Source organism: Cibotium barometz, chromosome 2 (genome assembly GCF_041138505.1).
Source record: "Cibotium barometz isolate CiBa-2024 chromosome 2, ASM4113850v1, whole genome shotgun sequence".
NCBI lineage: Eukaryota > Viridiplantae > Streptophyta > Polypodiopsida > Cyatheales > Cibotiaceae > Cibotium > Cibotium barometz.
Genome location: NC_141047.1, coordinates 38,189,220 through 38,207,078, shown reverse-complemented (window position 1 = coordinate 38,207,078; position 17,859 = coordinate 38,189,220).

The window sequence follows — 17,859 nt, the reverse complement described above, 5'->3', positions numbered from 1 at the left end:
AAAAATATCCAACACTCTCTGTCTCTTGAGCATAAATCTCACAAGCTTGCGAACAGTATCGACGATTGAGGCAAACCATTTGGTATCATCACTTTTATACCAATCTTTCAATACAAGATTCAAACTATGAGTATTGCAGCTAGACGGGAAAACATGTGGATACTGCCGCTTTAAGATTTTGGATGCATTCTTGCAATTTTTTGCATTGTCCATAACAATTTGGACTACATTTTTGGCACCCACTTCTTCTATCACAGAGGCAATGATACCAGCAATATACGCCCCAGATTTTATTGCACCAGCCAAATCCACGGCACGCTTAAAAGTCTCACCTCTAAGTGAAACAACCATTATATTAATTAATGGTTTTCTTTGTACATTGGACCATCCATCGCTGACTATACTACATCCAGAAAGCTCTATGTTGCTAAGAATTATTTTATGTACACATTCTTTCACTTGAGCATAGCATTTCTCCAATAGATCATTTCGCATAGCATGATACGAAGGCGGTGAAAACCCTGATCCAAATTCACCGATTTTCTTCCATGCTCTCTTCCAATGCTCTCTCCACCATCACCATAGCACTCCCTGAAAAGTAGATCGCTTCAGCAAGGGTGAGCTGTGCATCATCGAGCAGACCGTTACGTAAGCTTTCCTGGAATGAAGTTTGATGCATGGGTATGTTAAAGTGATGCTTGCAAGAAGATGCACTGGGTAGATTACTTTCTGGTTGCACATTAAAGTTCGGAGTACAAGCCGGTGATGCTTCTAGAGTTTGATGATTAGAACAACAATGTTCTTCGTGCCTCGATACATTGGCAGTAGATGAGAACAGTTTTCTTGCGTCTTTCTTCTGCATTTCATCTCTTAAACGTTTGGCCACTGCAGGTGCAGAGGGGTGGGTACATCCTCGGCCTTTTTTCTTCACTCCACCTAAAAAGTGTTCTCTTAATTGAGGCGCCCCACCTGATTTTACTGCGTGGCATAGCTTACACTCGCAATCTATGAATCGGTCACCGATGTTAATTGCATATTGCCACTCTATCCCAGGTGCCTTTTTTTTTGCTATTCTGAATTTGCGCTCTATTAGAAGTATCGCTAGGTCCCAAGCTTATCCTCAGTGAAAGGCATCCCAAATGCATCACTGCTTACCATTTTAGCTTGCAAATAACGAATCTTTAATATAAAATGCAAATATCTCAACAACCTATTAAGTACTATCAATGCCCATTACATAATACAACTAAGATGGCTGGAGTAGATCACTAATGATGAAGAGACCTACAAAGTAATGTATAAAAGTGAAAAAGTAGTATAGAGTGTAGAAATGATTCATGATGTTGCACTACTGAAAACCTAAATCGAAAAAAAGATAGTTCGAACTAACACTACTGAAAACCTAAATCGAAAAAAGATAGTTCATGATGTTGCACTACTGAAAACCTAAATCGAAAAAAGATAGTTCGAACTAACACTCCTATGGGATGTCTGTAAAAACCTTCAACATGCAAATGGACAGTCTTGAAATGCACCCGAATTGACATGAAAGTCACCAAAATTTTCTTTTTTCATTAATAACACGCTATAGGCGTATACCTTCTCCACCTAAGAGGATCGCTCAATCTGAGACAATCAGAAGAGCACCTTGAGGAGGTGATGATGAAAGCAAATGACAGAGGCTAGAGCCAAGAGAACTTACTTTGATACCAATTGTTGGAGTGGAGACAATTAAAAGAGCACCTTGAGGAGGTGATGATGAGAGCAAACGATGGAGGCCAAAACCTACTCTGGTACCAATTGTTGGAGTGGAGACAAAGGTGGCAACACAAACATAGATGTAGCAAGCAAGCATAGATAGAGAGAAGCATAACACTCAAAGTAGATTGATAAGAATGAGTGAAGTATAAAGGTAGTGACATGATAAGATCACTAACACACTCACTCATAAGAATGTGTACACATGCTCAAGGGGAAAAAACTCCTAAGGAGGAAAAAAGTAGCCCTGCCCATTATTAGCCTACGTCCATACCCACTCATAAGAATGTGTACACATGCTCAAGGGAAAAAAATTCCTAAGGAGGAAAAAAGTACCTAGCCCATTATTAGCCTACGTCCACACATCACTACCATATAAATAGCTATAGCCCAACTACTGGTGGTGATTGTGGATCAATTTGTTTTTAATGAGCATGATTAGAATCCATCATCACATGTGATTAGAAGTCACTGTCATCACCTATGAATAGTAGGCACACTAACTGCCTTGAATAGCAACCTGGTTTCCTTCAAATTTAGATTGGAGCTAACGCTCACAATTAGCATGCCTAGTACTCCTGATTTAGAAACCTAAACAAGCCTAACAATTCTTATTTAAAAACCTAAACAAGCCTTCATTCTATAGAGAATGATGTTAACCACTTCGTCGATTAATATGGTTTCACTTGTATGTCTTACCATAAGGTGATTTGCTATCTTACATACATGTGCTAGAAGCCCATTCCTTGTAAGACGATGGTGGAATTTATGAAGCAAGTCATAAACTTTGTGTACATACTTGTTTAGACTAGAACTAATGGCCATGGACCTTTTTTAAGTTTTGTTCCAACTAGTCAATTTTGATATTAAGCAATACACATTCATTCAATAGAATATTTGTGAGCTCTCCCTCTTCTCCCTAACATATTTTTCTATTGAATCTCGCTTGCTTGTTGATGGATGATTTCTTAGATAGGTTTAATTGTAGGATCTCTCTTGCATGAGCTTCTCCTCTCTATTCACCTCTTGTTTGATTGATCCACAATGTAGGAAACTTTTTCTCACCTCCATTAAGGTGATTGAAACTCTACCTCCACACTTCATAGCCCATCAAGGTGATTGAAACTCTACCTCCACACTTCATAGCCATGGAAGCTTTCTTAGATAGGTTTGATTATAGAATCTCTCTTTCATGAGCTTCTCCTCTTTATCCACCTCTTATCTGATTAAGATCCATAGTATAGGCAACCTTCTTCTCACCTCCATCAAGGTGATTGACGCTCTACCTCCACACCCCATTGGCATGGAAGCTTTCTTAGGATCTCTCTTATATGATGTTCTCCTCTCTATCTTGCATTAGATACCTATTTTCTCGTTGACCATGATTTCTATTTTCAACACAGCATACACCTCTGCATCCAGATGCAGAGGTGTATGCCATGTTGAAAATACATACTCTTTGCCAAGTCCATTCAATGTGACCAACATTGATACTCATCTTATTCCTCTACACATTATGCAACCATTGCTTTAATTGTACCTTTCTTTGCCATTGTATTTGTGCTATACAACTTAACCAAGGTATTTGTGCTATACCTTTCTTTGCCATTGTATTTGTGCTATACAACTTAACCAAGGTATCCCATGCATACGTTGGTGCCGCTCTGCAGCTTGTATAAGACCGATTATAACATCTCACACACTAATGACATCCAATACATTAGTTTGCTAGATGCCATGTCTTACACGTCTTCACTTGTTGAGGAGTGACATTTTCTTTTGGAAGCTCCAGCTCCTTCCCATCACTAGAAACAAACTCCCAATATTCTTTTCCCATCATGAAGTTTTTCATCCTGAACTTTCATGCTTCAAAGTTGTCCTTGTCTAAATTCTCACTTACAATCTAGGATAGAATGTCAGACACGATTGTATATAGTAACTTACCAAACATTACTTGGAGAAACTTTTGTACTTAGAAAACTTGTAATCTCCAACACAGTCACCTCTTGTGGTACTGTAGACCTATTATAATGCCACTATATATGAACCAACCACATAAACATACATCTACCAAAAACAACCTACAAATCACAGATTCTCTTTACATAATATCCTATAGCTAAATTTCTACCAACTATGCACTGAAGTAGAAATTAGGCATAACAGTCAAAATCGATACTACCATAGGTGCCTACAAAAATCTTGTGAAGTCACACACAACCCAAAATGCCTTGAATCCAAAATTTGATAACACTAAGGTCTTATGGACCTAGCCTGCACAATATAGTGCCCCTTTGTTTCATTGTGAAGGGTGGCTCAAGATGTGATAGTGCACCTTACTATTGTGCCTTGCTACTCTTTGACTAGTAGCTACCTGTAGAAATTTGCTTCCAAATCAAAGGAAAAGAGATGGAGTTATCCTTACTTGTGTACTGCTTGATTTACTTACCCCTTGCTTGTTGGAAATGCTCCATGACATGTTCACACATTAGCATGGAATATGTTTCTAAGGTTATGTGGACATGTAAAACAAGCATGGTAGAATGGCAAGTTAATGGGAATCTCCACCAAATGCAAGTGGGGCACATGGAGCCAAGTCTAATGGAGAGAATCATGGAAAAGGTACCTAGATTCACAAATCAAGGGGAGAGAATATAGGGACACCTCTTGTTAGTGCCTAATCCCATCCCTAATAATGTTTAACCTTCACAAATCAAGGGGAGAGAATATAGGGACACCTCTTGTTAGTGCCTAATCCCATCCCTAATAATGTTTAACCTTGAGCCAATCCATTGTACCTTTAGCCTATTTAAGAGGCATCATATCAATGAAGATGTGTGTGAGATTATCATCATTTTGCTCTCCACATTATGCCCAAGTGATTAGTGTTAATCTATTTTTATTAATCTCTTTATTATGCTTTAATCATGGCTCTAAGTTCTTATGATCCACCATGATTTCAACGTAGTATCATAGAGCTCCAGATCCATGCCCAGCCTTTCTTTAGACCATCATTAAGTGGTTAATCTCTCTGATTAAGCCATAATCCCCATTTTCAAGCTACAATCACCTCTCTTCACCTTGCTTCCTTTGGACCCCCAGCCAAAGATGCAATGATTTCTCCTCATTCTCTTAATCATTGCCGAAACCCTTTGAAGGACACCTCCTCCAGCTCAAGGCGACCCTCTATAGCAGCCGAAACGTGCACAGTGCGTCGTCATCATCTTTGACCCCAAATCAAGCATCTTATGCTTCAATCGACTCAATTGCTCCATTTCGACCAAATCAAACCTTGAGAAGCTATCCTCGGGGGTTTTCCAGCACCACGAACACGGCTATGGTGTCAGAATCAGTAGAAAACGACGCTAGCCTACTGATTCCAGCCCTGGGCACTCCACAGAGAGCAGTTTTGGTAAATATGTGATTAAGTAGTGACTAATGTGTGCTAATGAAGGTTTATGGTGATCAAAGTGAAGTCTATCCACTGCTATTGCATGCCCTTTCACCACATTGGTAGATCTCCTCGAAATCATTGAGTTATTGCTGTTCAAAGGTACATTATTTTTCATGGGAGTTTAGGGTTTTGTACTTGATTAAGCCACATCATTAAGCATTAATCTCAAATATCTCTTGCAAAAGGGTTTAGACACTGCTCAAATAATGAGTAAGACCACCCACTCATGGCTTTTAGGCCTAGCTCGTGCCTATATTCATGTGATATAATGCTATGGTGATGGATGTTATGCTATGGATGCCTATGGTACATGCCATGGTCATGTAGGCTCATGCACTATGAGGATGCTAAAATGGAATGCCCACATGCTTTGTCAAGATGCCAGAATGATGGAAATGCATGTATGTCAAGCTTATGTGCAATGTCAGGATGAACAAAAAGATGCTATGCAAGATGAAAATGCGGATGGAGATGCAAAAATGGATGGAAACAAAGATGAAGATGCCAATGAAGATGAAAAAGATGATGTCTATGATGATTCCTATGCCATGGTTCATGACTCTTATGTTATGATGATGAATGGGTCATCTAGAGCTATGATTATGTATGTGTCATCCAAGCACTTCTACTTATGCCAGCACTTCAAATCATGATGAAGATAATGTTTTAGCCTCTTATGAGGAGGCCAATTTTCATGCATATTGGTTCTAAGCCATGTAATGCTCTGCATTGCCCACATGTAAATCACCTCTAACCACCTATGATGTAGGTTATGTGATATGTTTATGCCCACATTGTCTCTCACTTGGCCATGTAGCCCTCAAGGGGGGAGATTGATGGGAGTGTTGGGTCTCCATGCCCAACTCATGATGGTGCACATGAGGCACTATGTTTCATGCATGGAATTATGATAGGGCTTTGGAGGGAATGATGTGCTTAGAAAAGTCTAGTATGTAGGCTTCATGTAGAGCCATGCTCATCTAGGAGCTATGCTATTTTCATTTTCATTTTTATGTTGATGCCATGTATAGATGAAGGGGGGTGTTGGAATATGCTCCATGTCATGGATAAAGGAGGGTGTTGGAAATGCTCCATGACATGTTCACACATTAGCATGGAATATGTTTCTAAGGTTATGTGGACATGTGAAACAAGTATGGTAGAATGGCAAGTTACTGGGAATCTCCACCAAATGCAAGTGGGGCACATGGAGCCAAGTCTAATGGAGAGAATCATGGAAAAGGTACCTATATCCACAAATCAAGGGGAGAGAATATAGGGGTACCTCTTGTTAGTGCCTAATCCCATCCCTAATAATGTTTAACCTTGAGCTAATCCATTGTACCTTCAGCCTATTTAAGAGGCATCATATCAATGAAGATGTGTGTGTGATTATCATCATTTTGCTCTCCACATTATGCCCAAGTGATTAGTGCTAATCTATTTTCATTAATCTCTTTATGATGCTTTAATCATGGCTCTAATTTCTTATGATCCACCATGATTTCAACATTACTTGTCTCTTAAGCTCTTTACACAACTGGTGCTGTGACACTATGAGAAGAATGCGAGCGAGTGTGTGACCTTGAGCTCCTTCCAAGAAAACACACACACACACACACGAGTAGATACGCACACAAGCGAGATGGATGGCTAAATTTTATTCTTCTCTCTTATCTTCTCTATAACCATAACATAAAGATAAGAGTACATATTATAAGGGAAAGTACCCTATTACTAAAACATATAAGGTTGGTCCATAGTGTGAACTCGACTACATGAGTTAATGCCATAACTATACCATAACTCTAGTGAACCAAAGTGACTATCACACAATGTGTTACCTATAATCTCACCAACCATTGTTGGAATTAGGATTAGGGTTGCAACAATGCACACACATAAGATAGAGAAGCTTGAGAGCGCACAAACTAGATTAGAATGAACAAATGTGTGCCAGATACAAAAGATAAGTATACACCCCAAAATGAGTAGATAAGAGGGTGTACATATGCATAGGGAAAAAACCCTCTTAGTGAGGGAAAAAGTGCCTCGGCGGTCCTAAGTGTGTTCACACACATCACTACCATATAATGCTACAAATCCTCCTTGGAGTGATAATGTGAACATGTATAGGGTATGGCCGATCAATCCTGAAAAGGCAATAAGCCCAAAGCTTTATGAAAAGCTTCGAACTTTTCACGAGGAAGATCCTTCGTAAATAAATCTGTCATGTTGTCATGTGTAACTAAGCTGATCTCTGCTACAGAGAGTCTTTCCCTAACATAGTGGTAATGCACCTCAATGTGCTTAGTGTGAGCATGAAACATTGGTTTCCTCGCAACTAATGCGCTGGCTGTCAGTGAAAATTGTAGTGCTAGACGACCGTCCAACACCCAAATCAGCCATAAGACGTCTGAGCCCCACACACTTAATTGTAGCTGCAAAAGCTACCCTGTACTCAGCTTCATAGCTAGAAGTGGTCACTGTAGGCTGCTTCTTTGCTGAGCCATGATATACATGAATCACCAAGGTGAAAGCAAAACCCGCTATTGGATACTTGTGTGTCATAACATGCAGCCCAATCTAAATCACTAAAAGCATGCAGCTATGACTCACCCCCTTAAAACAATCCAGAATACTGAGTGCCTTGCAAAACCCGCTTGACAGCGTGCCAATGCTTCGTACCTGGGCTATGCATAAATCTACTTAACTGTGAGACCGCATATTATATATCTAGCCTTGTGTTGCATACATAAAGAAGGGATCCAACATCGTGCTGATACAAACTAGCATCAAAAGAGTCTCCTGTATCTTGAAGACTAAGTCAAGTACCTGTCTCCATAGGTGTAGCCACAGGTTTATAGTCTTCAAGATTAAACCTCTTCAATAGATTGTGTATATATTTAGACTGCAGAATAACAATACCATCATTGCGTTGCATAAACTGAATCCCCAAATAATAATGCAAGGGCCCCAAATCTAACATCTCAAACGATGATTGTAAATCATCCTGTAAGGCATCCTTAAAGGCTGAAATCTGATCTATATCGGGTCCCGTGAGTAGCATGCCATCAACGTATAGAACAATGACCAAAAATGTTTCCTTACTCCTGTTCACATAGAGGGTACTCTCTGTTGGACTATTGCAAAAATTATTTGCAACCAAGTATGCATGAATCTTCCCATACCATGCTCTAGGAGCCTGCTTAAGGCCATAAAGAGCCTTTTTCAACATGCATACTTTAGACTCTTCTCCTTTCACATCAAAACAAGGAGGCTATGATACATACACCTCCTCATGTAAATCACCGTTCAAGAATGCAGTCTTAATGTCCAACTGATGTACATTCCACCCATGATGTGCTGCCAAAGCAATGAGACACCTAATGGTAGTCATACGAGATGTGGGTACAAAGGTCTCATCATAATCAATGCCCTTTTGCTTGGCATACTCCTTTGCAAACAAGTCTGGCCTTGTAGCGATCAATGCTACCATCTTCTTTGCATTTTAAGTTGTAAACCCACTTAGTACCAATGGCCTTCTTGCCATGAGGTAGATCTATCAAATACTAGGTGTCATTCTTGAGTATAGAGTTATACTTATCCTACATACCATGCATCTAATGATCATCATCTTGTGCTTCCTCAAAGGAAACAGGTTCCTCCTCATTACATGAAGTAGAAATGAGAGCATGATCCACATGAGAATAATCTGCATGATGAGAACCTGCACGAGTTCTGCTAGGCAAAGGAGCTCCCAACTTGCTATCCCTTAATGTTTGCACAAGCCATTTTGGCATATGCCTAGATTCTTCTATGGCTGCTCTCTCCTCATCCACTACATCCTCAATAATTGCCTCATCAAAAGACTGATTTGTAGGCTGATTTTGCACCTGCAAAGGCTGAATTTCAGCACTTGGTTGAGCATTCAATTGCTCTACATATGGCTGCCTTCCATTAAACAAAGGTAGGAGTAAATCAAACATGTTCTGTGAGCATATATTCTGTTGTTTTTTGCATGAAAGCATGGGCTGAACTGAGTTTTTGACGAAAACAACATCTCTACTTACCAAAATTCGCTTTGAGGCCAGATGGTAGAGTCTATATCCCTTGCTCTCTAAACTGTATCCCACAAATATGCATTTAACTACCTTATCATCAAGCTTACTGCGTTGTTGCTCAGGCACAAGAGCATAAGTGAGACAACCAAAAACACGCAAATGAGCCACAGAAGGCTTCCTGCCATGCCAACCTTCATAAGGAGTTTTAGACTACAAAGCCTTGGTAGGACATTTGTTCAACACACAGTTTGCGCGCATAGTTGTCTCTAACCAAAAACCATGAGGTAAATCTTGGGCTTTCACTATACATCGTGCCATCTCCATGCATGTTCTTCCTCTCAGCCACACCATTTTGTTGAGGTGTGTATGGCATTGTACATTGATGTCTTATGCCTTTTTCAGCCATACATGCATGAAATTCATTGGACATACATTCACATGCATTTTTAGCCACGGATACGAAGTTCCTAAAGCACATAAAAACCTCTGAATTCTACTTTAATGGATACACCTAGCTATATCTGGAGTAATCCTCAATAAAAGTGACGAAGCAGAGATATCCCCCAATAGATGGTGTCCTCATAGGACCACATACATCACTATGTATAAGCTGTAATTTCTTAATAGCTCTCACAGATCCATCCTTTGGAAATGATACTCGATGCATTTTACCAAGAATACATCCCTCACATACATGTCTAGTAGGGGTCTCAATAGTTGGCAACTCAAACACCATATCACGCCTTTGAAGGCGTAACAAACTGCCATAATTTAGATGGCCAAATCGTGCATGCCATAATTCTGCATCACTCATAGCACAAGTCATAGAGACTGAGCAAGCATCATGCTGCAACTTCTCAAATACATCCATCTTGTATAGGCCATGAAACAAGGTACATGAGGCAATGATAGAATAATCATCATTTCTATTATGAACTGTATATCTATCATCCACAAATTTCACCCGTCAAGCTTGACAAGGCTAAGGCTGAAACTGATAGCAAGTTCTTCTTAATACCTGGCACATATAAAACTTTTGAAAGAGTAAATGCGCCCCCATTTGCAGTAGTGAGCACAACTCTACCAACTCCTTTGACAAGATATGAGGAACCATTTGCACATGTGACAATTCCTGCACTTGGGACAGATTCCAAAGATGAGAACAAGCCTTTTTGTGAAGTAATGTGCTTACTAGCACCACTGTCAAAGTACCAAGCATCCGATTCTGCCACACTGACATGCATACATCATGAACAGAAGTGTCATAACTGCAATGTACAGTACATGCCCAATCATCTTGAGCAAAACTTGCAGATTCTTTCTTCTTTGCACTTGGTGCAGATGCATCAGCCACACAGCCATGCCCGATTCTTTCTTTTTCTCCTTCTGTAGCCTTTTCTTGCACTCATGTATGTAGTGCCCTGGTTTCCTGCAATAGTGACACTTGCCCTTCTTTTTAGACTTATCAACTTCTTTCTTTGCATCCTTACTTGAGGATTCTAATTTTGGCTTATAGCCACCAAGTGAAGAAGCTTTACCTTTGCCTTTCTGATTGGCAACAAAAGCTTGGTTACCAACTCGTATATTAGATCTGTTTTGCCTAGACTACTGTTCTTGCAAGAGTACTGAAACCAGTTCATCAAATGTAAGGGCATTTGGATTTCCCTTCAACTCATGAGTCTAAGGGTAAAGGCAAAACTTTGATAAGATTTTTGGCAATGCATTGAGAACTATGGGCACCAATGTACTATCAGGATATATCTCATCCACACTAGCAAGCTACTCCTTAAAATCTTTGATCTTGGTCAAGAAGCTATCCATTGAGTCTCCGTCATTCATGTGCTCAGACTCCAACTGTTTGCGTAGATATGCAACATGTGCTTCATTTGCGCACCTCGTATAATGCAGCAAGTGTATCCCATGCCTGTTTTGAAGTCTTACATGACCGAATATGAGGAATAATGCTTAGCTTCATAAAAAGTGTAAGCAATACATGTGCCTGTGCATCTCTTCCATCCCATCTCGTTTGAGCAGCCGTGGGAGAGGTATTGGTGGTGCATGTGGAGGAGCCACATCTATATCAGATTCTACTTCAGATGTACTTGCAACACCTGGTTGCACTGGTAGTTGTGAAACAGGGTGAGTTTCACTACCATTGACCACATTCCAAAGGCCTTTCGCAACCAATACATGCCTCATCATATAGGACCATAATGGGCAGTTAGTCCCATCAAGTTTGTCCTCAATAGTAGACAACATGTTGAATACATCACTATTGCCAGCCATGACTTTCTACCAAATTCAAAATCTTTCAACACATTGCAAGTACTCAGTATTCACTGAATGCAAGTACTCAGTATTCACTGAATGCAACCTTGGATGGCTGCCAAAACTGACCGAACCACCTGTAAAGTGTATGAAAATTAACACAGAGTAGAGAATAGAGTGTTACTAGCAAAAGTATGATGGTCAATGTTGCTGAAGACATTGTAGATGCTGTTGCACACTAAATCTTTGCTGCTACATAGCCCAAACACCCAAAATCGAGCAAAACCAATCCAAAATGATGCCTTTTCAAAACTTTTGCAGAAACCTTGCGGTGCGCCCAAAACGCGCCCGAATCACGCCGCGAACCCTAAAAATGTAATATACTTTGTATACAACACACTACATTCTACACCTTCTTCTCCTAAGAGGGTATCTCAATCGGAGATAGAAAAATACGGTCATGAGGAGGGAGGGAGACTACTAGATCAAGTGTCAAGGAAGCTAACTCTGATACCAATTGTTAGAATTAGGGTTAGGGTTGCAACAATGCACACACACAAGATAGAGAAGCTTGAGAGCACACAAACTCACCAAATTAGAATGAACAAATGTGTGCTAGATACAAAAGATAAGTATGTTGGAATTAGGGTTGCAGGAAAGCACACCAAGCTTGGAGAAGAAGAAGCAAGAATGCACACAACACAAAGTGTATTAGATTGTGTCAATGTACAAAAGATAAGTTAGCCCTAGAAGGATGGGCGTATATACAAGCCGGGGGAAAAAACCTCCTAAAGAGGGAAAAAGTGCCCCGGCGGTCCTAAGTGTGTTCACACACATCACTGCCTATATATATATATGGCAACAAATCCCCCCTGGGAGTGATGGTGTGAACGAGAGCTGGCACTCATGTATAGGGGAGTGCCATGCCCGAAGTAGATCAGTCCACAAAGGGGAGCAAGCCCAAAGCTTTGCGGAAAGCTTCAAACTTCTCACAACGAGGAAGCGCCTTTGTGAAAAGATCGGCGAGGTTGTCCTGTGTTGGCACATAGGTCAAGCTGATCTCTCCTGCTAAGAATCTCTCCCTGACATAGTGATAATGCACCTCAATGTGCTTCGTGCGAGCATGAAAAACTGGGTTTCTCGCAACCGCCAATGCGCTCTGACTGTCAGTGAAGATAGAGGTGGCAGACTCCTGTCTAACACCCAAGTCAGCCACCATAAGCCGTCTGAGCCACACACACTTAACCGTAGCTGTGAAAGCTGCCCCATACTCAGCTTCACAACTAGAAGTGGCCACAGTAGGTTGCTTCTTGCTCAACCAAGATATGCATGAGCTACCGAGCATGAAACAAAAACCACTTGTGGACACTCTTGTGTCATAGCAACCAGCCCAATCTGAGTCTGAAAAAGTATGTAAATCTGGCGGCAACGATCCCCCCTTGGGATAAAACAACCCAAGATGTATGGTGCCACTCAAGTAGCGAAAGATGCATTTAACTGCCTTCCAATGCTGAGACCCTGGGCTATGCATAAACCTGCTTACCTGTGAGACTGCAAACTGAATGTCCGGCCTCGTAATGCATACATAAATGAGGCAACCAATAGCTGTCTGATAGAGTGTGACATCAAAGTGATCTCCAGCATCATGAAGACTCAACTTTAAACCTGTCTCCATTGGAGTAGCAATAGGCTTGCACTCTTCAAGGCCAAATCTCCGCAACAATGTCTCAATATACTTTGTCTGACACAAAGCAATACCTCCATCACACTGCTTAAATTGTATCCCCAAATAATGATGCAAATGTCCCAAATCTGACATCTCAAAAGAGGCATTCAAATCAGCCTTAAAATCAGCAATATGACTTTCATTTGGTCCTGTGAGCAACATGTCATCGACATAGAGAGCAATGATTAGATGTACATCATCCACACATTTAACATATAAAGTGCTTTCTGTTGGACTATTCTGAAAACCATGTGCAGTCAAATATGCATGTATCTTTTCATACCAAGCTCGTGGAGCTTGCTTTAAACCATATAAAGCCTTTTTCAACCTGCACACTTTGTTTTCCTGCCCTTTTTGAACAAAACCACGAGGTTGCGATACATACACCTCCTCATGCAAATCTCCATTCAAGAACGTAGTCTTTATGTCCAACTGATGTACATTCCAACCATTATGAGCTGCCAATGCACAAATGCTACGAATGGTAGTCATACGACAAGTGGGAGCAAAGGTCTCATCAAAATCAAAACCCTTTTCTTGAGCATAACCCTTTGCAACAAGTCTAGCCTTATAGCGATCAACACTGCCATCTGGCTTTTGTTTCAATTAAAAAACCCACTTACATCCAATGGCCTTTTTACCAATAGGCAAATCACACAAAGACCATGTACCATTCTTCATTATAGCATCATATTCACTTTGCATTGCAGCCAACCAATTTTCTGAATTTTGTGCCTCATCAAATGAAAGAGGTTCTTCCTCTTCACACATACTAGACACAGCCAAAGCATAAAAATCTGATGTATAAGAGGCATGCTGAAAACCTGAACGAGTACGACTAGTCATAGGTGCATCAATCTTACTATCACGCAAGGTTTGCACCAGCCATTTAGGCATACCTCTAGCCTGCTCATTTTCAGCCCTATCCTCAGAAATTACATCCTGTAAATCTGTATCAGAAATAGGCTGATCTATGATGTCGTTTGAAATCTACATAGGCTAAATATTTGCCTCATTAGGACTTACATTTGAATTCCCACCTGTAAACAGAGGCAACAATGTATCAAATACATTCCGTAAGCTCACACCTGTCTCTTTGGTACATGATAACAAAGGCTGCACAGCATCTTCCACAAAAACAACATCTCGACTAATCAAGATACGCTTTGACTGCGGATGATACAATCTGTAACCCTTGCTCTCAGCACTGTAACCAACAAAAATGCATTTGACAGCCTTATCATCCAATTTTCTGCGTTGTTGCACAGGCACTAAAGCATAGGCCAAGCAACCAAAGACACGCAAGTGACCAATAGAAGGCTTCCTGCCATGCCAAGCTTCGTATGGAGTAATAGACTACAAGGCCTTAGTGGGACACCTGTTGAGTACATATGCAGCACACATGACAGCCTCAAGCCAAAACGCATGTGGCAAAGCTTGGCTCTTGACCATACATCGTGCCATCTCCATAAGTGACTTGTTCTTCCTCTCAGCAACACCATTTTGCTGAGGGGTATACGGCACTGTACATTGGTGTTTTATCCCACGACTAGCCAGAAATGCATCAAACTCTTTAGACAAGTACTCCCCCCCTCGATCAGAACGGAGGGTGCCCACAGTACAATTGGATACATTTTCAACCATAAGAAAAAACTGTTTGAAGCACAAAAACACTTCGGACTTTGCCTTCAGTGGATATACCCATGCATGCCTCGAGTAATCATCAATGAAAGTCACGAAGTACAAGTGTTTACCAAATGACGGAGTTTGCATAGGCCGCAGAACGCTGCATTTTGCCCAAAATACAGCCTTCACAAACATGTTTCAATGGTGCCTCAAGAGAGGGCAATGAAGCAACCATATCAAATTTCTGCAAACGCAGCAAACTGGCAAAGTTCAGATGACCAAAACGAGCATGCCATAGTTTTGCATCTGAAACTGCCTTTTCATCAGAAACTGCATTTGCTGAATCTTCCACACACTTGTCATAAGAATTGAGCCTATACAGCCCACGAAACAAGGTGCCAGATACAATAATCGTATCACCAGAAGTCAAATCATGAACAGTACATCTGTCATCCACAAATTGACTACAAGTCCAAGTCTAGCAAGCGCAGAGACAAACAATAGATTCTTCTTTATCCCTGGCACATACAAAGCATCTGAAAGTGTGAAAACGCTGCCATTTGCAGTAGTAAGCATAATTTTACCAATGCCCTTCACTGGGTAAGAAGCATTATTGGCACATGTGACAGTATTCCCATTAGGGACAGCCTCAAGAGAAGTGAACATATCACGATGCGAGGTAATGTGCTTTGTAGCACCACTGTCAAAATACCATACATGAGAGTCAACAGAAACTGCCAAACATGCATCATGTACAGATGGGTCATACTGGCAATACACGCTAAACGCCCATTCTGTATCCTGCACAACATTTGCAGAATCTGCATTTGTAGAAGCATCCGCTATTGTGGCTGCATTTGACTCTTTCTTCTTTGCCTCTTTAGCCTTTAGCTTAAGGCAATTCTTAATGACATGATCATTTGCCTTACAATAGTTGCACCTGGTCTTTTTCTTGCCTTTATCAAGAGCCTTCTCAGACTTATTGTTGCTACCTGTGGAAGGAGAAGAAGTTGCAGACCTACTAATAGGAGAAGAAACAGTGGAAGGGGCTGCCTTACCACTTCTTCTCTGCTGCTGGGCAGCAATAAATGCTTGATCAACTGCACGCTGCCTGGCCCTGTTTTGCCTGGACTGCGTTTCTTGCAAGAGCTTGTTGACTAAAGTATCATACTTGATAGCATCAGGTCTGTCCTCATTAAGAAGTCTCCACGTGGAAGCAAAAGTCTGATATGTCTCAGGTAAAGCATCAAGAACAGTCTGCGCAAGAGAATGATCAGGAATAATCTCACCTGCAGAAATCAACTATTCTTTGAGATCTTTAATCTCAGCAAGAAAAACATTCATGTCATCATCTTCTTGCATAATCTTCAATTCTAGCTCTTTACGCAGGTAAGCGATTTTTGCCTCGTTACGACCTGCATACAAACCAGCTAGAATATCCCAAGCCTGTTTTGCTGTTTTAGCTGAATGAATATGTGGGGTGATGTTACGTTTGACAGAAAGTGCAATCAAGGCATGAGCCTGCGCATCTTTACCATCCCAACGAGCTTGTTCAGTAGTGGGTAAAATAGCAACAATAGTAGAGCTGCTAGAACCTGCAACATCCTCCAGATCCTATATCCATAGAACTTGGACGTACATCCATACCCTACACAATGTTCCACACTCCTTTTGCAACCAAAACATGCTGCATCATGTATGCCCAAAGTGGGTAGTTGCTGTCTCCATCCAATTTGTCATCAGCGGATAACATGCGAAATACATCATTGCTGTTATCAGCCATGGCCACTGACTGAAATTGATGCAAAAGCTACCTGTAATGAAGCAAACACTGAACAGAAAACAACTCGTGCTATGTAGCACGGTCCACAATAGAGTACGTATGCCTGTTTTGCAGAAAACTGCATTGTCGAAATTTCTGCAGAAAATGACGAAAACACCTGTGCAGAACTTGAAATGCAAAAACGGAGCCCGAAACGACCTCAGATGCAAATTCTGAGAACGCTAAAGCCCTACAGGCTTATTTGCAGAGTATAGGGACCTGCAAGCGCTCGTGAAAGCTCACCTCAATCGGAGAACGTGAGTCGGAGGGTGCTGGCGGCGTAGCCCTGGGAGCCGATGCTAGCTCTGATACCAATTGTTAGAATTAGGGTTGCAGGAAAGCACACCAAGCTTGGAGAAGAAGAAGCAAGAATGCACACAACACAAAGTGTATTAGATTGTGTCAATGTACAAAAGATAAGTTAGCCCTAGAAGGATGGGCGTATATACAAGCCGGGGGAAAAAACCTCCTAAAGAGGGAAAAAGTGCCCCGGCGGTCCTAAGTGTGTTCACACACATCACTGTCTATATATATATATGGCAACAAAGTACACACCCCAAAATGAGTAGATAAGAGGGTGTACATATGCATGGGGGAAAAAAATCTCCTAGTGAGGGAAAAAGTGGCCCGACGGTCCTAAGTGTGTTCACACACATCACTACCATATAATGCTACAACCATGCCCCAGTGATGTGTAGTGATGTGTTCACACACATCACTACCATATAATGCTATATGTGTAGTGATGTGTCCACACATCACTACCATATAATGCTACAACCATGCCCAGTGGCATAAGTGCGAAGTTGTTATCTTGGTATGTTATCCATATATGCACTAGTTGAGCTCGATATCTGAATAATGGCTTTGGTCATCTCTTTCTTGTGATCTAAACTTGGTTTTTTTAACTTACCAAGTTGGCCCTTTGCCTTTACCCTCTCTTTTGCTAGTATTTAGAGCAATCCCAAAAAAATTCCATTCATGAATATGTAACCTTACCTAGTAACATCCCCTCTTGACTCATCCACATCATCCATGGACACTACTCTCAAATACTATCCAATGAACCCGTTCAGAACATATGAGGTAATTAAATCTTTGGATATTTTTTATGGGCCATTAGCGACTAGTATTGGCACCC